General features: G+C 44.0%; 1 protein-coding gene across 4 annotated transcripts in view; it reads left to right on the top strand.

Moving 5' to 3' along the window:
• Positions 1-22935, top strand: part of RNF144A (ring finger protein 144A) — a 126500-nt gene that overhangs the window by 6182 nt on the left and 97383 nt on the right. The window contains exons 1-2 of one of the 4 annotated variants that reach the window (XM_050754708.1): positions 14282-14566; positions 16589-16788. The gene's annotated coding sequence lies outside the window, so the exon portion shown is untranslated. The other 3 variants (XM_050754705.1, XM_050754704.1, XM_050754706.1) reach the window with 3 other exon arrangements.

The following is a 22935-nucleotide window of genomic DNA, read 5'->3' as shown; positions in this document are numbered from 1 at the left end:
CACAGGTAGGAACTTACTCACTTTTACTTTCTCTCAGTGCCTATAGTGCTCTTTCTGAATGGATTTTTGTTAAGTGATTGACTACAAGATAGAGAAACCTGGTTTAAGAGGGAAGCCTGGAACAGATTATGAATGAAAACATGGAATTCGAGTTTAAATTCTGTACTCCACCATGATCCGAGCAAATCACATGCTCTCTTTAGGTCAGGTCACAGAACAACACACCGCAAGACTGTGAGAAGTCGGGTGGGAATCTTTGCTTGGGTTTAAGAGTGAGGGTGGTAGAATGTAGCCCAGTGGCCCGGAATGCAGAGAGAGAATCCTGGTACGGTGGTTGTGTAGACACCATGTAAGTGAGATCCAGTGTAATAGCTGGCGAGGCTTCCATGGTTATGTTGCTGGGGGGCCCTGGGGCCCGAGGCACTCTGTGATGCACAGGAGGCATGTGACGTGGCCTTTGCCCGTGATGTACCTCATCCAGCAAAGGGAGACGCATAATGCAGAATGGTTAGGACCAAGCGCCAGAATGTGCCCATCCGAGCGCATGTCCTGGGCGTCTGGTGAGGAAGCGATTGTGGAAACGGGAGTCAGCATAGGTGGGCTTTGGAGAGCTGGGAAGAGTAGAGAAGGGGGTGCTCTGAGCTGTCAGAGAGCGGGGCAAAGACCCAGGCCAGGCAGGGTTTGTTCTGGAGGATACTGAGGAGACAGCATTGTTGGATGAACCCTCAGGAGCAGCAGAGGAGGGGCCTCTGTCTCTCCTCCGAGCGTGGGACTCATGAAACACTGGGAAGCTTTCGCCAGTGCCTTGGAACAGCTTGCCAGGTAAGGCCCCAGGGCCGGAGATTCCTGTGGTTCTTCCTGTATCGGAGTTGAAGAGCTGCAGCTGCTAAGTGTGCTGTGAAGTGTGTGAGGAGCCGTCCTTCGTGTTCACTGTGTTCTCTGTCTCTGAGGAATCCGTTTTCTGAGTAACTTACGTGCCCTTGGTCTAGGGTGCCAGTTGTGCACTCACAGGCATAACGCAGGCTGTGTGCTCTGAGGGAGCCTTTGCTTTGGGAAGGGTGCGGGCTTGTAGAGACCTTGGGGCTGACTCTTTGACGGATGGAGAATGTCAGGAAGCACCCGGGTCCTTCTGTGAGTTTTCTGGCGACCCCGATTGCCACGCGGCGAATCTTGGTAGCGTATGCACTGGAGCGATGTAGTCTAGGGCAGTGGCATCCAAAATGCTTCCAGGAGACTTTCTGAGTTGGCACCGTAGATCTGAACTCTCTTGACTAAAACACGCGCATTTCCTTCTAATCACTTGGCAGAAGTAGGAGGATTGTAATCCCTAGTGTGGACGGGATGGGGCTGGCTCTGTGCCACAGATCTCACAGGTCGCAGGTCTTTCTTCTTTTTGTCTCAATGAAGCAGTAGCCAAGGCCCTGAAAACTGAGCCAGTCTGGTCGTTGGTGGCCGGCAGAGTGGTGGATAGGGCCAGGTGTATTAGGAAAAAGAAAAAAAAAATCTCTTCAATCCATCGTGAGACCCTAAGAAACCAGCTGTGTTTCAGCTTCTGTCCTCCTCCTCTCTCCCCAGTTGCTCTCTTTACTTCCCTCATTATCATGTGTAGGGGTAAAAATGGCCAGATATGAGAGTAAGATTTCCCATTTATCCAAGGACAGAAGCAGGCAGGAACCTCAGGATCTGATGTGGGCAAGCCACAGGTAAAGGGCAGGTTCAAGGCCCAGAATACAGGTAGATGATTCTCTCTAATATCTGCCTGCATCTTCACGTGGCTGTCTTCTCTCTCTGTCTCTGCGCTGGGAGTGCATCTCTTCTCACAAGGACATCAGTCATGTTGGATTAGGGCCAACCCTGTTGATCTCATCTTTGCTTGATTGCATCTGCAAACACCCTAATAAGGTCACATTCATAAGCATCAGGGGTTAGGAGTTCAATATATCCTTTGGGGGAGACATGATTCAACACACACACATGTGTGCACACACACATAAGCACACACATACACATGCATCGATACACACAACACATATATAGGTACCAGTATCAGGTGTGGTGTGTGTTTGTGTTTGGATATGTTAGCATATGTTTGGCCAGCAGCATAGCACTTATTAACAAGGACTTAAACAGCTTTCTGTTTCCTTGATAGCAAGGCACTGAAGGTAGGTGCTTGCTTCCAGGCGCTGGTGCAGTGGCTTGGGATGTTACTGAGAGCCCAGGTTCTCTCTTCTTTCTGCTCTGCCATCCTCAGCATGTTTTCCTTTGCTCCATGATGCAAAAGGGCTGGCCACAGCTGTGGCACATCTGTGTTTCAGGCAGTGAGAGAGGTGGGGGATTTGGTGTCAGCTGCATCTGTCCATTTTTGTCAGGAAGCGACAAGCTTTTCCAAAAGTTTGGTGGCTGACTCTATTCAGGGCCCAGTGCCAGAGCTGGGCTACGTGACTGGCTCCTGGAGAACGAGAAGGTGAGAAAATGAGGGTCTGCCTGGGAGAAGGTCCTGGAGGAATGGACAGGATAACACATGCGAGAGAACTGCCCCATGCAGGGGTTGGCCGTGCTAGGCCTTGATAACTGCCTTTCCCTCTCCTACCTGCTCTTCCTGGCAAAGCAGGAGCCCATATGGATTAGGCCCAGAGCCATGTGCATGCAGCTTCAAGGCTGCAGGTGTGGTGCTACGCACACCTGTGCGTTCCATCAGTAGGTTCGGTGTGGGTGCATTGTGGGCCGGGAATCCCGGTCCTGTCCTGGTCATCTTTGTACCCCTCTAGCACCCGGCACACAGTCGTCTCATAGGAGGCGCTCAGTAAATATTTGTTGAGCTGAATTTGCATCTTTTCCCTTCAAAGACTTTTGAGTCCAGAAACAACCACACCCATTCACTATAATATTGATGAATATCTTACTCTTTATTTCTATTGTTGTTGTTCTTTATTTACTTTTGTTCTTTTATCCATCATTTGGCAAAAACTACTTGGTACCAGGGATTCAACGACACATTGAGGACTATATAGTGAAGGTGAGGACTTGCAGAGAGGAAGGGATGGGGTGGAGTTGGGGGTGCCCTTTCTGAAACAAGGGAGAGTTTACCGTTCTGGAGTCCACATGGCAGGGATTCGTCTCTTAAACTTGAGGAATTTTATTGAGTCCAGTTTCACTTTAGTAAAAACAAACAGAACACGTAGGAAGCCCTATTGGTCCCGTCAGGTTGCCTGCTCTTCACTTCTGTTTGTGAAATAGCACAGGATTTTAGGTGCAGGGTTTTTCACATGCTGAATAAATATTTGTGTAGCCTTCGTTCTAGGCCAGGTACTGTGCTGTCAACTGTGAAAACCTGAGTAAGACTCAGAAGGACGTGTTGCAGCTCCTCCTGAAAAGAATGCACAATTTCTGCCTGCTGATTGGCCGAGGGAAGCATTTCTTATCTGTTAATACTTTAATCACTCCTGGGACTCTCTCCCTTTGGCCTACAGCTCTGCTTCCTTGACAGTGACCTTGTTATTTTTTCTGTCCCTGGCCATGTGCAGTGGATCCAGCCTTTCCTCGGGGGGACCAGCATGACTGTGCCTGCCTGGGCGACTGATCAGGGCCTTGAGCTGTGTCCTGCTAGCCTGGCAGATAAGGGCTGCTTTCCGGAGGCAGGCAGGACTTGTTCCTCGTGCAGCAGGGAAAACAGAATGCAGACAGGCGGAGGCGAAGCGAGGACCTGGAGCCAGGCTGTCCTCTGTGGTAGCCACTGGCCCTGTGGGGCCCCGGAGCGCGTAAACTCTGGCCACTTCCAGTTGAGCTGTGCTGTCAGTGGGTTTGGGGTGTGAAAAACAGAATGTAAAGTACCCACTCATAATTGTTATATGGATTATATGTTGAGATGATTATTTTTGGCTATATTGGGTTAAATAAAATATATTACTAAAACTAATTTCCCATGCTTTTTAATAAAATGTGGCTATCAGAAAATTTACAATGATGTGTGTGGCTTACATCAGACTGAATTTCTGATCTGGAGGCCTTGGAGAACTGTGCTTCTTTCCAGGTTACCAGCCTTTTGACCAGCTCTTCTAGAGTGCTTACCTGCCCTGGATTCTGTGATCCCAGCATGGACAGGGTCCCTTGCCTGCATCTGGGGGCCTGGTTTGTGCCATTTCACTGTCACTAGGCACGTCGTACATGCCTTGAGGTTAGTTGTGGATGGTTCAGACTCTTGTCCCACTTGTCCAATTGGGGCATGTCCGTCTCTGTAGCCTGTATTATTCAGACTCAGCTCTTCAACCAGCTCAACTCTGTTCAGTCTCAATTCAGATTCCAACATGTTTGGGTCTTTTAAAAAAATGTGTAAAATGGAGGGTTTGGGTTCGATGAATTTAATATTTTTCCTTAAAACACTCTACTGTCAGAATCTACCCTGATGTCCATCATCTTTGCATCAAGTTCATTGCCGCAGGCCCCCTTCATTTCTCCTCTGGGTCCACCACCTGCCTGTGTGTTTGCCTGTGGCATTCTCCTGGCCTTCAGCTGTCAGGGCAGACGGCACCCAATGGGTCTTGCACATATGTTTGATTCCCAGTGAAGACTGGTTGAGAGAAACCTCTCCCATACCTGTCTCTTCTCTGCACATCCTACATCTGCACCACAGACCAAGTACGCACGTCTAGAATACCAGACACGCCCCCAAGCCACCAGCTCCTAGCCCAGGCACTGCTCTCCTTCACTGGCCTTCTGCATGCCCTGGCCTCCGTGCTCCTCCCTTCCTTTCTGGCGACTGCACATTCCTCATTTGAGCCCTTGTCTTCAGAGTTGCCCCAGATTTTTTTCCACATCTTTGAAACCTGTGGCTTTTGCTGACCTTTTCTCCATGGTTGGCTCCAAGGCCTCCTATCACCTGACACCCTCTGTGGTCGAGGGCTTCCCTGTGAACTTCCTCCTCACCTGCTTTTTCCTGCATCCCCAGTGTCTCCTGCTGTGGCACCCTGCCTTCGGTGATGGTCAGAAACTGGCCCATCCTCTTCCTGCCACTTCTGGGGATTCTTCGTGCCCCCTTCAGGCCTCTTCAGTTCCCTGAGCAGCTCTGGCATTTTGGGGGTGACATGGAATGAAGTCAGCATCCATTTGCTCCCTAGACACAGCAGACTTGGTGCCGAGGGCCTATGAGCTTTGCCAAATGAAATATTTTAAAAAATTGGAAACAAGTATTAGCTCTAGAGTATTAAAAAAAAAAAACACCAGAATTGGTGTTACCACGTATAACATGTCAACAAAATTTAACTGTTATTGACTTGATTGAAACTCCATGCATAGTTACATAGAAATTGTATTTAACCTGATGTGAGGGTACTTTTCAGTTTTTGGCATAAAGAGAGATGAGACCTGTGGAAGTCATGTGCCCCGGAGTTAAATACCGCCCTTGCCACCATATTTTATCTCTACCCAACTCTCCTTGACAGTGGAATTGAGACTGAGTTTGACATTTATTTGTTGCGCTTCCATAGGGTGAATGTACAGTGAGCTGGGCTCCTGGAACTAAGCCGTGGGTGTTACTCATTTTGAATTTCCAGCGCAGGACGTGGTATGCTGAACTTCACTTGGGAAGTTTTCACTGAACTCTCTCTCTCTCTCTCTCTCTCTCTCTATATTTATTTTAAATAAGGAACATTGGGATCCTGCCTGAAGGTCTGTGTTTTCTTTTTACTGAAACACCACAATGTGGTGGTTTTCGAAACCACGCATGTCTATAAACTGACCTCAAATGGCAAAAACCCTTAGCTGAGGTGCTAATAAAAATAATTATTGTGAAGCTTATACAATTGTAGTTTGGAAGACTTTGAATTATATTTGAATATTTCCTGGTATTGACTTATATGTTATCCACACCTACTGTTTATGTAGAAATCAATTTATTTAAAATATGACTACCATTATGTGATAATAAATAGCTTTGGAGATAGAATAAAGTTTTTCTTGTTAAGCAAGGAACTGTTATTTTTTTTTTAATTCTATAACTACCATTATGTGATAATAAATAGCTTTGGAGATAGGATAAAGTTTTTCTTGTTAAGCATGGAACTGTTATTTAAAAAAAAAAAAAATTCTATGACTACCATTATGTGATAATAAATAGCTTTGGAGATAGGATAAAGTTTTTCTTGTTAGCATGGAACTGTTATTTAAAAAAAAAAAAATTTCTAAGAGAAAGTAGCTAAAGTGCATTTCCTAATATGATGAAGTGGGCCCTGGTGTAGGAAGGAAACAAATATAAATCATGTTGGCTCGGCAGAAAGAATGAATTTCTAGACCTAAACTGGTGAAAGGATGGCTTAAGGAAGGACACAGTATTTTTATTTGCAATGGTGTGATTACTTTGCACGGTTGCACTTTGGGGAATCCAGCTCCAAGAAATACTAAATGTGGAGAAAAATAAATGCTTGATGCGCAAATGTATTTCTTCATGTTTTTTAAAGAATAATAGCCCCAAATGGAAAACATCTAAATATAGTTAAGTAAATATCATGCTCTAATTGGATAAGATTTTTGGAGATAGTGGGCATGAGAAATGTTTATATTATTAAGTGAAAGCAGTGGTGAGGCAGAATAGTACAGTTTGATGTACAAACTTGAAAAATGTGCAGAGGAGAGAGAGGAATCAGAACTCTTAAGGACTGTGACATTTTTTCTATTTTTTATTTTTCAATTATGGTTATATTTCATTTTTAGTGAAGTAAATTATTTTAGTTTTGTAAAAAATTAGTTGTAAATTCAGTCACTCGCTCAGTCCACACAAATTTTATTACTTCATATACCAAAAATACATGTATACAGACACATGCCCACCACACACACACACATATATCTATGTGTATGTGTCTATAGACACACACACACACACATCTCTATGTGTATGTGTCTATAGACACACACACACACACATACATGTGTATATATACGTATAATTTTTTTTTTTTGAGACAGGATCTTGCTCTGTCACTTCGGCTGGAGTGCAGTGGTAAAATCTCGGCTCACTACAGCTTTGATCTCTGGGACTCAAGCAATCCTCCCACCTCAGCCTCCTGAATAGCTGGGAGCACAGGTGTGTGCCACCACACCCAGCACGTTTTTATATTTTTTTGTAGAGGTGGGGATTTGCCAGGTTTCCCAGGCTGGTCTCGAATTCTTGAGCTCAAGCAGTCCTCCCACCTCAGCCTCCCAAAGTTCTCGGATTACAGGCTTGAGCCACTGCACCTGGCTAACTATATATATTTCAACCAATACATCCACGTTATATTGTAAGTGGACATTTTGCTGCCGTGGAGTTGAAGTGAAACAAGGAAGAAACCCTCCTATTATTAATAAACTGGACAAAGCTATGCAGGCACGCACATTGCTCCTAAAGGGCTGCCCTCCCAGGCTGACCTGATACCGTACACCTGCAGGTCTGGCTGAGAGCACTGTTCATGTCAGCACTGGGACAGCGTGCCCGGCAGAGTCCAGAAGCATCTCCTAGTGCAGCGGTTGTGGTCAGTGTTTGAGCAGAGAAGGCAAGACTGTGGGGACAGGGACAGGATCCTGCTCAAGACTTCAGGCCCCACTGGATTTGTGAAAAGACCTGCGACCTCTCTGTAAATGTTCCTGTTTTATTCATCTCTAAAATGAGAATAGTACCAGGGTTACTTATTTTGTGGGAATCTTCTGAGGATTAAAGAAATCATGCCCATGAAACTTCAAAGGAAAACCTTGAAGTCCTATCCAAAATGCAGATCCACAAATTACCCTTGGAATTCCATAGGTGGGAAGCTGGGTTTTGGGAATGGGGAGGGACAGGCCTGCTGACAGTATTCAGAATCCACGGTGGAGAGCTTAATTGGCTTAATAAAAGACTGCCCTCTGGTCCACAAAAATGGAAGTATTTGACCCATGTAGTTTTTCCCCTAGGTTTCAGGTAAAGATAGCCTAGATGAAATAATGCCGTATTTCCATTTTTTCTCAATTTTCCGTTTTGGTGGTGGTTTGGTTTTAAAGTTATGGTGAAAATGCCAGTGGCTCTTGTGTTATCTAGAAGTGTGCTGTTTAATCTCCAGATATTTAGAGATTTTTCCATCTCTCTTTCTCTTACTAATTTCTAGTTTAATTCCATTGTAAAAGGAGGGCATACTTTGTATGATTTTTGTTTTTTTCTTTATTTTTACATTGAAGGTGTGGTTTGTGGCCTGGACTCTTCCCTTTGAACTAAAGGAATGTGTATTCTACTGTTGCTGGATGGAATATTCTTTAACAAGTAGATCAAGTTGATTGTTAGTGGTCTTCAGTTCACCTGTGTTCTTATTGATTTTCTGCCTGCTGAATTTGCCCATTTCTGATAAAGGGGTGTTAAAGTCTACAGCTTTTAGTGGTGGATTTGTCTGTTTCTCCCTGCAGTTCTGTCAGTTTTGCCATATGTATTTTGATGCTCTGTTGTAAGGTATTACGTGTTTAGCATTGTTATGTCTTGGAAAATTGATCCTTTATTATTTTGTGATGGCCCTCTTTGTTGTGATGATTTTTTTCTTGCTTTGAATTCTGCTTTATCTGAAATTAACATAGCCGGTCCAGTTTTCTTTTGATTAGTGTTAGCATGGTATATCTTTTTCCATCCCTTTACTTTTAACATGAATCTTCCTGTTCGAAGTGGGTTTCCTGTGGACAACACAACAGGTAGTTGACGCTTGCTGTTTTAGCCACCCTGAATATCTGTACCTTTTTTTTTTTTGTTTTTTTTTTTTTTTTTTTTTTTTTTTTTGAGACGGAGTCTCGCTGTGTCTCCCAGGCTGGAGTGCAGTGGCCTGATCTCGGCTCACTGCAAGCTCCGCCTCCCGGGTTCACGCCATTCTCCCGCCTCAGCCTCCCAAGTAGCTGAGACTACAGGCGCCCGCCACCACGCCTGGCTAGTTTTTTGTATTTTTAGTAGAGATGGGGTTTCACCATGTTAGCCAGGATAGTCTCGATCTCCTGACCTCGTGATCCACCCGCCTCGGCCTCCCAAAGTGCTGGGATTACAATATCTGTACCTTTTAACTGGTATATGTAGACCACTCACAATTATACATACTTTTAAAATAGAAAATACTGTGTATTGCTATTTGGAGATTTTTTTTTCCTTAGTATATTAGGTTACCTTATTCCTTTACAAAGTTACATAGCCAAAGGAATTGCTTTCTAAGTTCTTTAAAATTGGTATGTGTTTTATCTCACCATTCTAAATAAACTATTTTTTCCTGTGGTAATGCCTCTACTATAACAAGCTTCTCATTTTGTGCCTAATTTGGTATCCGGTCGGGTAAATCAATTGGTTCTTTGTGAGCAGTTTAAGCCTAAGACTCAGCTTCATTTTTATGAGTGATATCTTAGAATGAGGAATGGTGGCAGAATTAGCCAAATGCCTTTTATCACAATAAGAGAATTTTAAACAATACTCAGTTAATTGATAACCAATGAACCAACGAGTTTGTTCCATAGCTATAATTTGACAAATGTCTCCACTGCTGAAGAGTGTATTTGATTTTACCCCAGAGAAGACAAGTGCAAAATAACTCACTGCAGGGCAACTCTAAAGGGATCCCTGTGTTTCCCAGTGTACAGACTATTAGTATACGATGCATGCAAACAGAGAGGTGCTTTATCGAAGCGGGACAAGACCTCTATTCATAGTAAAGTCAAACAAACCACACATGTGAAAACCTCCACTTATAGTGGCTGCATAAGCTTAACTGCACAGAGCTATACTGCTTTTTGAAATATTAACTTGCCAGTTCAGCAACGGCTAAGAAAACAATCCTAGACTTGGAAATTGAAAGACTGGAGGGATTCCTTTGGAACCCCTTTGTGTACATGTGTGTGAGGAATTGTAGGTAAGTGGGAGGGTCTGTCTTGAGCAGTATTTTGCTGTGATAACTGGTGGGCACAGAGTCTAAATGTTCCTTCATTATGGAGAAGAGGGAGAAAGGATATGGAGAAGGAAGAGCCTCCACTGACTTGGATTTCTGTGTGGATTTCAGAGCAGACCCTACTCTAAGGATTTGCTTCAGTGAGGCTGCAATGCAAAGAAACGCTGTCTTTTTGTGGGATTTTAATTTAGAGCTTGCAACATGTTATACTTATGAGATACAATCCTTGGTGAGGCAAAATAAAAATAGTTGTTTTCTCTCAGTGTATAGTGTCTCATGGGTACTGTATTGAAAGCCTCTAAAAATTTAAAGTTATGAATGCAGAGAGTAAAAAACAACTTTGAAAGGAAAAAAAATGGAGAATAAAATTCCCTTTATTCTAAAGCAATTATCCACAGGTTTTTTTTTCAAATTTTAATTCTTCTAGAAAAATTGTATTGTGAGTATAGAACTTAAATGTGTGTTCACAAATGGGATCATGGTGTATAAATATTTTTGTACTGTGACTTTTTATTTGCTGATATATCTTAGACATCTTTTCGTGCCAAAACATGAAATATTAACTAAGGTTCAACTTATTCTTCACTCATATAGCTGCATTATTTATTCAGCTTTTCTTCTGTTGATGTAAAATAAGTTGTGTATGTAAGTAGATTTTCCGTTTTTGCTGTTGTGAAGATTGCTTCCAGGGTTTTTTGGTTTTTGTTTCATTTTGTTTTAACATACACATGATTTTTTTTTTTTTTTTTTTTTTTTTTGCCAATGTATCTCTAGAGTAAATACTTAGGACAGCACATGTGGGTCAGAGTTATGTGTGTTTTATATTTTCATCTGTTCCTAAGTCGTTTTCCAAAATGACATCTATTGTACTGCTAAAAAATGAAGAGAGTTCCTCTTTCTCCACATTCCACAGTGTTGGGTTTTTATTCAACAGTATCGAGGTTTTTCATCATTGCTGATCTGACAAGTGAAATATGGTATCTTTTTACTTCACATCTTTAATTAGGAGTAAGTTTCAGTGGGAGCTGAAAACAGCTTTTTAAATGTTTATCAGCTACTAGTATTTCTCTTTCTGTGAACCTGTTCACATTCTTTACCTGCTTTTCTATTGCAGTGTTTTCTATTGATATTTTTCTGTATAAATTAAAAGTATTAATTCTTCATTACATGTAATGAGAGTAATTATTCCCAGTTTTGTTATTTACTTTTTACTTGTCTTATGTTATTTTTTCCAAATAGAAATATAATTTTTATGTAGTTAGAACTTTACCACTTCCTTATTTTTGAGGTTTGCTTTAAAGGCCTTTCTCCCTGCTGGGTTATACATATTTTAGTTATTTTTTTCCTCAGGTAAAATTGTAGTTTTACTTCTAGCATTGTTAGGAAACCAGCCTAATCTTTTTTTCCCAGCCTATTTTTTCCCCACCTATAGCTATTTGTCTGAAAACTGCTTAGTGAATAACCCATCTTTCTTCTATTGTTCTGAGACACTACTTAGAAGTATTTAAAGATATCTGCATAGAAGACTTTGTGGAGTCCTGGGTAACAGCAGAGCTCTGCATCTGGACGTGGGTTGCCACTCACAGCTATCTGACCTGGGCAGATATTTTAACCTGTTTCCTCTTCTGTAAGATGCAGCTCTTTTGCAGTAGCTGTACTTTTGCCAATATTGTGCATATCACAGCCAAGTTCAGTGACTGTCACATGGTCATCACTCAAGAAAAAGAAAAAAAACCACATGGTCAGGGTGGAGTGGGCGCTGTCTGTGCTTCTCATTGCCGCTTCCAGGCCATTGTGCCTTCTTCCTCCCTAAAACTTCCCCTGCTCCCTTGAGACATGTGCCATCAGGCTTTACTGTCCCTCTTCCTTCTTCTTTGAACCTTCTACAGATGCCCCCTCCTTTTGTCCTCCTCCGTATTCATAGATGAGTTTAGCAACGAATTCACCGTCTTCATCTTCCTTCCTGTTACTACTTTAGCCATTTCAACATCTGCATAGCAGGCCATTTCAAAACTGGATCCCTCACTTTCTTCTTTGGCCTCCTTTTGGTCATCCTCTTTGTGTTACATGAACTGCCCATTCCTTCAGTAACACCCTGTTCTTCTAAAATCTGGACATCCAGCATCCTGTTCTGAGGTCGCCACCCTCTCCGTGCAGCTCTCCCTGCAGCTCCCTTTGCAGCTCCCTGTTCCTCCTCCCTCACTGGTCACTCTTCATTCCTGAACCGTGTCTCTTTGTTTGGACATCCGAGGGCCCCATGGCTCCATCCTCAGGCCTCTTTTGCTGTCTTTCCCTTCTATATCCCTGCCCAGGTGAGCTCATTTATCCCCCAGTGTTAATGTTAACAGCATGTAGATAGGATGGCCTCTCACTTTGTGTCACCAGACCACCCCCAAGAGCCCGTGCTTGTCGTGGGCACAGCAATCTGCACACCTACCCTAGGGCTTCTGAGGGACACCCCTGTCATGGACAGGGCTGCTCACACGACCGTTCGGGACAAAAGTCTGGAAGCGTCTTTGACTTCTTTCTTTCCCTCCCTCCTTCCCTGCCACCCTTCCTTTCTCCCATCAGATCTTTGGGAGGTAGCTTCAGAATCTGTCGGGTGTCTGCTTCTCACTGCTTTCACTATTCCTTTAGGCCAAGCCACCTAAGGGAACAGTTCCCTTAGGATCTGGGGCGGCTCGGCCTACGGGAACAGTGAAGGCGGGGAGCGCTTCACTCTCAGTGCTTGTGAGGAGCAGTGAGCATGTTTGTGGAGCATGTTCTTCCTCTGTACATTCGCATGCCCTGCTTCCTCATTTCATCCAGGACTCACTTGAGATACCACGTCTTCAGAGAGGCCTTAAAGACTAAGAAAATAGCATATCCTTTCTTTACCTGGTTGTGTTTTATTGTAGCTCTTATCACTAGCTGATGGCATGTGTGTACACACCCCCCCCACACACACATACATAGATGCATATATACACATGTATACACATACATGCGTCTTTAGATGCATGTGTGTGTGCATATAGAGAAATACTCAGACTGCAAAATTCTAAAGGTTTTGAGTGGTTGTCACTGACTTTTTTTTCTCATAAGCCTTTTTATTGTAGTGATTTCAGCTGCTGCTATTTTGGTGCCTTTATTTAATAAGGAGTCATCTTATATAATCTTTAAAAATCACCAACGGCGGTGGCTCAAGCCTGTAATCCCAGCACTTTGGGAGGCCGAGTCGGGCGGATCACAAGGTCAGGAGATCGAGACCATCCTGGCTAACACGGCGAAACCCCGTCTCTACTAAAAACACAAAAAATTAGCCGGGCGAGGTGGCGGCGCCTGTGGTCCCAGCTACTCGGGAGGCTGAGGCAGGAGAATGGCGGGAACCCGGGAGGCGGAGCTTGCAGTGAGCTGAGATCTGGCCACTGCACTCCAGCCTGGGCGACAGAGCGAGACTCCGTCTCAAAAAAAAAAAAAAAAAAAAAAAAAAAAAAAAAAAAAAAAAAAATCACCAACGGGATCCTTTTCTATATTGATATACACACACTTGGTGAAAGAAATAAATGAATAAAATAATTTCTTTAATATATGTTTTTTTTGCATCAGGTTGACTTTCTCAGGTTATTCTGAACCATTGAGTCTTTTGTTCATAATTTGAAGTAGCATCTGTGTTCCCAGAAAGGTGTAAATTAATTAATTGTATTGAAATCACCAGAGAAGCACACTGTTAGGAAATGAGAAGCCTCATCCTGTCCTTCAGTATATCAGAGTTTTTTCAATGACACATGGTAGTGTGTGTGTGTGTGTGTGTGTATGTGTGTGTGTGTGTGTCACCGAGGGCCAGGTGCGTTCTTACAGATTCCTGCATAGTCTGAGCTCCTTGAGAGCAGAAACCACATCTTATTCACCTTGATATCACGCCTACCTGCTGTCTCAGCACATGGTCGAGGTGCAAGAAAAGGCTGAGGAGTGCATGAACATTTACTACAGATGTTTCTGCTAAAACCCAATACATGCATTCCTGGTGTTCTGTAAAACCAGGTACTAAAAATGTGGGGGCTTCTTGAGTATTGAGGAACTGACCACTCAATACCCGTGTGGCTTTGTAGCCAGAGTAGTATGAAGAACAATTCTTGATACCTGGGCACACATGCAGCTTGGCTGGAGGCTGTAAGTTAAAAATATGGATGACCAACAAGCAAGTGAAATGCATGGCACTTCATTAGCGCCTGTTTGCTGGTGCTGAGAAAATGCGGATGCCAGTTAGCTATGTGACCGTGGGCCACTGTCCAGTTGGGGGCAGGAGGCTTTGCAACCTGCCAACAGCCCAGGAGCCACACTGGGCTCCCAGCACACCCCTCTGGGCAGAGAGCTCTGTGGCCAGGCTCTCTTTATAAATCTTTTTATAGTGCAGCTGGGAAAGGCTTCATTTGCCAGTGCACCAGCTGAGCAGAGAGCTTGTCTTCCTGCTGGAGGTTATAATTCTGTTTATAAGCTCTCTTACCTGGGAAAAATGGCAGAAGCTGTAGTAAAAGACATTATATTGTCTTTTATTTGAAGGCTCAGAATTTATTGCCAAGTAAAGGCAGAGAATAGATTTGCAACAAAGTGGATACCGTTTTCTGGAATGGGTATCTAGATGCTGCTCAGGACTGAGGAGGAACAGCTTTCTGGAGGTGAGAGGCTTGCTCTGTGCACCGCCGGTGATGTCCGGAGGCTGGGTCAGGGCTCTCAGCTGGCGGAGATATTAGCATTAAAGACTTTAGCTTGAGCAGCCTCGTCCTGAGTGCTGCAAGAAATTAGCATCCTCAGACTGCATGTGGGCAATGCTTGCTATTTTAGTAAAGGAGCAGTAACAAGGGAATATCTACCAAAAAGATACGTGGGCCTGTCCACCAGGCTGTGTCTTCTGGTCAGATGGAAACACCGCTCCTCTGATTCTCTGCTTTGAGAAAACTAGGATGGCCCTGCAGAGGCAGAGGGGGAGAGAGAAAGATGCAGTGGAATTTGTTCTTTGCTTCCCGAACAGAAATGCCTAAAGTTAAGCAGAGTTTACATATAGTGTTGCAGTCTTGATGAACAAAAGCTATACTGAGAAAGAGAACATTTGGGAAAACCTGAAGTAATCTTGCCTTCGTCTTTTACATTTTTTTCCACTTGGCATGTTTCTTTCCTCTCCTCTCCTCTCCTCTCTCCTCTCTCCTCTCCTCTCCTGTCCTCTCCTGTCCTCTCCTCTCCTCTCCTCTCCTCTCCTGTCCTCTCCTCTCCTCTCCTCCCCTTCCCCCTCCCCTCTCTTCCCCTCCCCCTCCCCCTCCCCTCCCCTCCCCTCTCCCTCCCTTCTCCCTCCTCTCTCCCTCCCCTCCTTCTCCTTTCCCCCTCCCCTCTCCTCCCCTCTCCCTCCCCTCCCCTCTCCTCCCCTCTCCCTCCCCCTTACTTTCTCCTCCCCCTCCCCTCTCCTCCCTCCTCCCCCCCTCCCCTCTCCTCTCTCCTGCCCCCTCCCCTGCCCTTTCTTTTCTTTTTTTTTTTTTGATAGAGTTTCACTCTTGTTGCCCAGGCTGGAGTGCAATAGCGCAATCTTGACTCACTGCGACCTCTGCCTCCTGGGTTCAAGCGATTCTCCTGCCTCAGCCTCCCATGTAGCTGGGATTACAGGTGCCTGCCACCATGCCCAGCTAATTTTTGTGTTTTTGGTAGAGATAGGGTTTCACCATGTTGGCCAGACTGGTCTCAAACTCCTTACCTCGTGATCCACCTGCCTCGGCCTCCCAAAGTGCTGGGATTACAGGTGTGAGCCACCACGCCAGGCGTCTTTCTTTCTTCTTAAATAGTAGTTTTATTAAAATAGAATTCGAACAGCATAAAAGTCATCATTTTAAAGTACACCATTCTGTGGTTTTTAATCAATCTGTTAATATATTAGTTTGGAAAGTGTTGCTATCTTAGCAATATTGTCTTCCATCCATGAGCATGGGATATCTACTTTTTTAGGGCTTAATTTCTTTTAATGATGTTTTGGTAGTTATTAATAGACAGATCTTACACATCTTTTGTTAAATTTGTTTCTAAGTATTCTTTCTGGTGCTATTCTAAATTATGTTTCTTGTAATAACATATAGTGTTACTCATTCAAACAATTCCTGCCATTTGAATGGAGTGTTTAAACCATTTAGTGTAATTACTGATAACATTGAATTTATGTCTGCCATTGTACTATTTGTTTTCCATGGATCTTAATGTCATTTGTGTTCTTCTGTTCTTCCATTTTGCCTTCTTTTTCATTAGTTTATTTTATCCTCTTTTAATTCTATTTTTATTTTATTATATTCTTTTGAGTTATTTTTTTCATGGTTGCCCTGAAAAGCAAGCTTTTTTGTGGATTTGCACCTCTCTCTATAGGAGACTCACTGGGCAAAGCTGAATGGCTGTGATTGAAAAGGAGGGGACAGAATGAAGATCGAGGGGACAGTTTGTTATCTCAGAATTGTCTGTGTTGATGGATTTATTCATTAACTTCTTGGTGGATTTTTTTTAACATAGTAAACCTCAATTTTTTCTCCGGTGTTCTATTATGCTTCACAACTGTCTGGATAAGATTTCTAATGTCAGTAGCCTTTCCTCTGGGCTTGAAGAAAGGCTTTGTACCCTGCTCTTCTCCTCCCTGCTGCTCTAACTGCCTGTGTTCTTCTCTTGTTTCCTAGGCATCCAGCACTCTGCTGACTCTGACATGCCCCCAGCATCCCCCAGCTCTGCAGGGAGCCCTGGTGCCGGAGACCTTCTCCCGCTTCTCCCTATGGGTGCCTGACCTGAGGGCAGAGCTGTCTGAGTGTGCATAAGCACAGTAGGACATCAGGACCTGGCCGGAAGACGTTTCCTCTCCTCCCCTCTGGACTTCTCAGAGGTAACTTTGAATTTGGAAAATGAAGGCTTGCCAACCTTCATTGATCTCTTCTTAGAGGAATCTCAGGCCATTGCTGGAAAAGATGGTAGGCCTGCCTGGGTGGATTTTTCTATACCTCTTAAGCCACACTGTATAGGCAGTTTTCTAGTAGGCTTCCCTGGAATGAATTTTAAGAGAGTGTTCAACACATTATTTTATGCCATTGTAGTTATTTATACTTTGGAAAGATTTCCAGGTTTGTTCATTTGCTACTTATAACAATCTTTTGAGACTCCTGTTTTAGATCTCCCTGATTCACTAGAGAACACGTGGATTGGGCTCCCGCGTGTGCCAGGCACAGCTCTAACTCAGAACACAGTGAGGCAGCACCAGTTCCTGCTTGCATGGAGATTCTGTGTTTGTGGGGAGTACAGGTGGAGGATGGGGGTTGGGATAGGCAGGAAGAGACAGATAATTTTCATTTGACAGTAGCAGAAGCAAATTACATGCTATGCAACAAGCCCTAGATATTGTAGAGAAAAGAAAAAGTAGACTATTTAGTCCTGTTGAGTAGGACGGGGCAGGTTGCAGTTTTAAGTGGAGTGGTCAGGGAGGTCTCTAAAGGAGAAATTGAATATGTACTTTAAGGAGGTGCAGGAACTAGCCACTTAGCATCTGGGCAAGAGCACTGCAGAGAGAAGGACTGGTGGCTGTAGCACACGGACAGCTGGAGGAGCACCCAGCCCAGCGTGGCTGGAAGGACGCAGCACAGAGCTGTGAGCTGGGGCTGAGCGGGACATAGCGGGACCTGACTGTGCCTGCCATTGCAGGCTGTTGGGGAATTCTGGGTTCATGATGGGAAATCAGTGTAGGGTTTTAAGCAGAGAAGCAGGGTCTAATTCATTTTAATCAGCTTACTCTGGCCTCTACATTGAGAATAAACTGTAGAAGGTGAAGGAGAGGGTAGAATCCAGGAGACCATCTTGGAGGATATTGCAGATGGCAGAAGACAAGGCTAGAGTCCAGGAGACCATCTCAGAGGACTTTGGAGAGAGTGGAAGGCAAGGGTAGAGTTCAGGAGACCATCTCAGAGGCCATTGCAGAGGGTAGAGGACAAGACTGGAGTCCAGGAGACCATCTCAGAGAACTTTGGAGATGGTAGAGGACAAGGGTAGAGTCCAGGAGACCATCTCAGAGGATGTTGGAGAGGGCGGTGGAAAAGAGTAAAATCCAGGAGGCCATCTCAGAGGTCGTTGGAGAATTCTACTTTAGTAATCCAGACAAGACACAGTGGGGCACACTCTGCAGATAGCAGCAGCAGCAGCAGCAGGGAAAAGTGGCCACATTCTGGATACAGTTTGAAGAGAAAGCCCTTACCATGTCCTTCCAGAGTGCTTGTGAGTATGAGGAAAAGGGGAAAGTCTGTAATGATTCCAGGGACTTCAGTTTGAGTAACTAGATGGAATTGTCACCAGTGGAGATGGAGTAGGTTGCAGCCAGAGAAGGCTTGGGTGCAAAAAGGGATTCAGAGGCTGGGCACGGTGGCTCACGCTTGTAATCCCAGCACTTTGGGAGGCCGAGATGGGTGGATCACCTGAGGTCAGGAGTTCGAGACCAGCCTGGCCAACATGGCAAAACCCCGTCTCTACTAAAAATATAAAAATTAGCTGAGAGTTGTGGCAGATGCCTGTAATTCCAGCTACTCAGGAGGCTGAGTCAGGAGAATCTCTTGAACCTGGGAGACGGAGGTTGCAATGAGCTGAGATCACGTCATTGCACTCCAGCCTGGGTGACAAAAGCGAGACTCCTTCTCAATTAAAAAAAGAGATTCAGAGTTCAGTTTTGAACTTGCTGAGTGTGAGAAGATTATAAACCACCCACATGGAGATGCCGAGTGGGTGATCCTATCCAGAGCTGGTCGTTTAAGAGGGCGGTCTGTGCCGGAGATGTGATGGGAGTCTTTGGCCTCTGGTTGTTATTTCAAGGAATAAGATCAGATGAGATCCCCAGTGAAAGAAGAGAGGAGTTGTACGGACAGGGCCCTGGGGCATTCCAGCTTCATGAGGAGCAGAAGAGGACAAGCCAGCAAAGGAGAACAAGAGGGAACAACCAGGGAGGAAGCGGGGAAACCAGGAGCATGGAGAGGACTGAGAATGGAGGCTCAGGTCAGTGCCGGGGCCAGTGGTCCGGTGGCTGTGGCCACACACGCTAGATTGGAGGGAAGAATGCAGGGGAGGTAGTGGATACAGGGATTGTAGACAACTCAGTTGAGCTTTGCTGCAAAAGGGAGCAGAGTTTGAGGTGGTACCTGGTGGGGTAAATAAGCTCAGGAGAATTGTTTTTCAGTTGGAAGCGTTATCAGCATGTTTAGATGCCGATGGGAGTGATTGAGTAGAGAGTGAAATATTGATTATGTGGGATGGAGGGTTGCTGAAAACACTTCTTGAGTAGGCGAGAGAGATGGGTTTGTGGACAAGTGGAGTCACTGGCTTTAGGAGGAACATGGGTAGTTGCCAGTGGGGATGGACCAAATGACGGATACATGCATGGGTGGTGCTCAGAGGAGGAGGCTCTGCAGTTCTCTTCTGATTGCCGACCTTCCTTTGTGAAATGGGAGTCAAAGCTAGCATCTGAGCATGCCACATGGAGGAGGGATTGGAAGTCTGCAGAGACCAGGAGGCAGCAGAAAGCCCTCTAGAGAGGTGGAGGTGCAGAGCGGTCATCGGAAGCTTTCCCAGCCCTCTCGAAGCCCTGGCCGCAACTGAAGGAGCCACTCTGGTGACTGCACGCTTCTCTAGATAGCCCTGCTGGGGAGCTGACGCGTGCAGATCAAGAATTCAGTGATCGTTTGGCCAAGCTGAGGGGGACTCAGTGAAAGAGTGGCTGGAGTTGGTAGTGTGTGCCGGGGAGAGAGGATCCTAATCTCAGAGGGCCCTGAGACAGGGAAGTGAGGAGCGAGGACAGCAGGGCTGAGGGAGGAAGGAGCAGAGGAGGAGCCATTGGAGATGTGGGAGGAGGCCGAGCACTGTGGGGCCAGGGCGATGGAGAAGGGACCTGCAGTGGCACAGGCAGGGATCTGAGGTGGTGTGAGGAATCCAGAATGTGGGGTGTCTGCGAGTGCCGCGGGTTCCAGTGTTCCTCCCAAAAGCTCGGCTTCTTAGTCATCCTGCCTCACGTTTTCATCGTCCGTACTTTAAAAGGGCTGCTGGAGAGATCTGCCCCTCCACTAACCCGATTGCCTACTCACCCCTTTGGTGGGTAGTTGCTAAGGTGAAAAGGCATTGCTAAGGTGTCACTGTTGCATTTCCTGGCTGGTGCACTGTGGCCCCGATGTGGCCACCAAGAAAGCTGACATCTGAAGTTTCCCCTCCCACTTTCTCTTCCATTCCTTGGAAAATAAATGCATTCTAACTTTATGTTTATTTTTTAATCTTAACATTAACATGTTAGGATTACTGCATCTTTCCCTGCAGTGCTTTTGTTGGTCCCGAGATAGGGCCTCCTCAGGTGTGAGGGAGACAGTAAAGAACCCTGGAGAAAACTCATCATGAGGCCAAGTGGAATTCTGTGTTCTCTCTGTTGGCCACGCCCACCTCCCGGGACGCTCTGTTTGGGAATCTGTCTCAAACAAATTCCAAGAACTGTGAAATGGCTTCATATTCACAAAAGAGTCATGGTGAAATGGCCAAAGTACTAGAAAATGACATTCCAGCGTGAGCAAAGATGTTTTTAAATGTTCGGGATTTATAAAGAGAGATGATTTTCATGGACTGTAAACCAGCCTCAGTCCAGCCTTCTATGACTGATGTAGCTAAATCTGAAATACAGGTTTTTATTCTGTTTGGTTTTGTTGTTTTGTTTTTCCCAAGTGGGAAATATCAGTAGTTTAAAAAGAAAAGAAATCGTCGGTTAAAAACTTGGCCTTAGCCCTGGCCATCACTCAGCCTTGGGACCCGCCACGTTTGGGAACTGCAGCTTTATGTGGCCGGCTCATTGCTGGTCTGCCTTTGGCTAGTTGGCCTTTAGGGCAAAGGTCATTTTTAAAGCATGAACTGGAAACGAAAAGATCAATACCTTGCTCTAGTTCCTCCTGGATTCAGAGTTCCTGACGTGGAGAAATGAGCAGTATTTTTAGAAATGGAAACAGAGATGCTCTTCTGAGATGCAGCGGCTGATGGTATCGTTAAAACCAATCGTAACCACATTTTCCACATTTAGCTCAGTTACAGTTTTCTGGGGTTTGTTTTCTTTTGTTTTTCAGCACTTTGGGCCATTTTCCTCCGTGTTCTGTGCTCTAGGCTATGGTGTTAAGTCAGTCTGTTGCTGGGTCACTCTTCTCTGAGCCTTCCGGGTGTGTATACTTGCCAAATTGGAGGGGCCAGAGAACTACTGGCAAGAGAACAGCAAGTGCCTGTTTTCTATGGCAGTATAGATTTCTCTAGAAAGATCAAGTCGGCATTTAATGAGCACCCATGATGTGCAAGGTCCCATGCTTGAGGCCCCCAGGATAAATGAGGAGACACAGGCCGACTTCTGTTTGTAAGATTGTGGGTTTTTTTGTTGATTTTCTTTTTTTTTTTTGGGTAATGTTGACAAGCTGAGGATGTGGACTCCAGTTCCCAAAACTTGGGCACAGGCCAGAGTAAAACTAAGACAATGGGAAATGGGTGCTGACTGTTAGAAGAATTCTCACAACCAAGGCAGTTCTGAGCCTGCTGTGAGGAAAGAGATGAGAACCTGGGCCCTGGAACAGCAGGGCTGGGGGCCGCTTGGAGCCTGGAGTCTGAAGATTTCCTGTCGGGAGGAGGTAGAATCTGTCTCCTGGGCAGGGAGAACCATTCAGATGTGTCAAGGGTAGTGATGTGATTCAAAACAAAAGGGTTCTGGATGGTTGATTGGGTGATATCTGCTTCTGGGATAAAGGGAAGAAGACCTAGCAGGAAATGTTGCGTCATGAGGCTTAACAAAAACAAATGTATTTTTGTCCTTATTTTAAACATATATTTCTTTTGATTATTCCCAAAAGCCTAACAACAGAGCTTCATAGACACATGCATATACATTCGTTAAAGAAATATCATGCCTGCTCTCAGACTTACAGCTTCATCAATAACGTCTAATTTTAGCTCAATTTAACACTACTTTATTAAGTATAAATGAGAACACCATTAGTATCTTGCCTTTATAATTTGTTATAAAATGGGTAACATAATTAAATCACCTCAATCTTGATTTAAACCTGACCTTACTGATTTTAATAATCTGTTTGATGAGTTATGTTTCATAATTTATCTCTCAGTGCTTTAAAAATTACTTTTCCTTTTTTCTTTCTCTCTCTGTAAATATATATGATATAAATAAATATAATACCTATAATTATATGTACATAAATATATAGTCAATGTAAAAACATTTATTTGAATTTAAAAATAAGGTGAAACCTCTTCTGATAGAACATAGGGTTGATCGATTTGACAGTGAGAACCTCCTTTGTTTCTTAGGTTATTAGAATGAGCTAAATATACAAATAATATTGACAAACATGTAACTGAAACATTTTTAATAATAAAATCGTGTATTAAGTTTTTTTTCAGGCTCGTTCTGAGTATATTGACTTAAACAAGGTGCCTCCAAGTGAAAAAGTAATGAGTACAATTATTTATAAAGTCTTAGTATAGTCTCTTGATGTATTTCCCAGAAACTGGGCTTGAATGACTAATATCTTGGTTGTTCATTATTTACATATCTGGTGGTTCCCCAAGGTTTACTTTTGTGGGAATATCTGCTGATTAAGTTGTCAGCTGATCACTTAGAGTTAGTTTTTCTTTGATTACTACGTGATTTTTGGCATACATGTAGAAGTTCAGGACTTGAGTTTCATTTTTACAGTGTATCTTCTAGTCCATCTGTGTATGTATGTGAACAACGTAGTGAAGTTATTATAGCTATAAAAGTGAAAAATTGGAACAAAATTGATCTTGAATTGAGTCTTATTATACACATAAGTAATATTTATCTGTAGATACACAAACTTAAAGAGAAAAAAATCCAAATTCTTCTATTTTCAATAGAAGTTTATTTTTTAGATTTAAGAAATGCACATTAATTTCATATTTATCCTGTTTTTATTAATTATGTAATCATTACAATTGCAGTAGTTTTTATTTT

The sequence above is a fragment of the Macaca thibetana genome, chromosome 13 (genome assembly GCF_024542745.1).
Source record: "Macaca thibetana thibetana isolate TM-01 chromosome 13, ASM2454274v1, whole genome shotgun sequence".
Taxonomy (NCBI): Eukaryota; Metazoa; Chordata; class Mammalia; order Primates; family Cercopithecidae; genus Macaca; species Macaca thibetana.
This window is presented reverse-complemented; position numbering and strand designations above follow the sequence as displayed.